This window comes from Cetorhinus maximus, chromosome 18 (assembly GCF_964194155.1).
Source record: "Cetorhinus maximus chromosome 18, sCetMax3.hap1.1, whole genome shotgun sequence".
NCBI lineage: Eukaryota > Metazoa > Chordata > Chondrichthyes > Lamniformes > Cetorhinidae > Cetorhinus > Cetorhinus maximus.
The window spans coordinates 12,281,153-12,282,502 of record NC_135896.1 but is presented as its reverse complement, the minus strand read 5'-3'; positions in this window follow the sequence as shown (position 1 = coordinate 12,282,502).

Sequence of the window (1,350 nt, the reverse complement as noted above, 5' to 3'; positions counted from 1 at the left end):
TTTGTGACTTTATGATATAAAAACACACTTTTTTCAGCAAAGAAACATGATAAAGATCAGGATTTTCTGGATCTTATGGAATGTAGGAGTTTACAAAAATCATAAGGGTTGGCATTTAAAATTCCTCCTGCAATTCCCCCAATGGTTTGGTTGGTAAAGGTGATGTATAATAGAGCTGTGCAGACCAAAAGGTCCCAAAACTCTTTCCTGCTAATCTCAATGAGGGCTGCAAATAACTGAAAGATTGCCTTGAATATACCTGAAGTAAGAAAATTAAAACAGTTGGGGAAAACAGATCCTGTTCTCTATCAGAAATCCCTCTGTAAAGTGTATTAATGCACACCATAAGCTCCCACGATCCGAAAAAACACAATGACACTCATTGTCTAGGTCCACATGTGAAGAATGGTCACTTGCATGTGGTTTTGAGGGTGTTGCCAGTGAACCTATGTCCCATCAAGAGTTGATGCCTTCATGAGATGAAGGGAGAAAACAGTGTCCTTTTTTAGATGAAATATAAAACAAAAAACAAATGCTGCCTATGATGTGGAGTAATGTTGAGTGAGATATGACATCTTGTGTAAATTTTAAAAATAAATCTCAGAAATTTGGTTAAAAAACTAAGTTCAAGATTGCTACTCAGCAATTAAACTTTTGACACTTCCTTTCCTTTCTGGTCAAGATCAGGCAAATAACAGCAAGTTCAAGTAAAGGGCAATATGTGTGTATGCAGTCTGTTAAAAAAAACAGCCAAAATGCTCATCAGGTGATGAACATGATTTGCCACAAATAGTTCTATGTTTTGAGTAAAAGATAAAAACTGCAGGTGGTTGACATCCTGTGCTTCAAGAGAACAGGTTTTTTTTTTAACCCTGCAAGTTTCCAATCTTGGTCATGCCATCATTATAGGTGCTTGTTGTTGATAGGCTAAAATCCTAACTCTTGGGTTCAAGAACTGTTTTAACATTAGTAAATAAATATAAATTAGTAACCTTTTACAAGGCCAGCATTTCTTTCTCATCCCTAATTGCCCTTGAACGTGTTGGTCAGCCACTCTCGGTTGAGCTTCGTACCTGCGTGAACTACTTTGGTTCATGAGATGTAAGTGGAGAGTTTCAGGATTTAGGCCCTGTGATAATGTAGGAACAGCAATGTATTTCCAAATCGGGATAGTGTATGACTTGGAAGAGGTGATATTCTCGTGCCTGCTGCCTTTGTTATTCTAGGTGATAGTAGTTGCAGGTTTAGAAGGTAATGTCAAAAGAAGCCTTGGTGAGTTGATGCAATGTATTTTGGGGATGATGCATACAGTAGCTATTGTGTACCTGTGGTCTATGGTGGTGGAAAGGG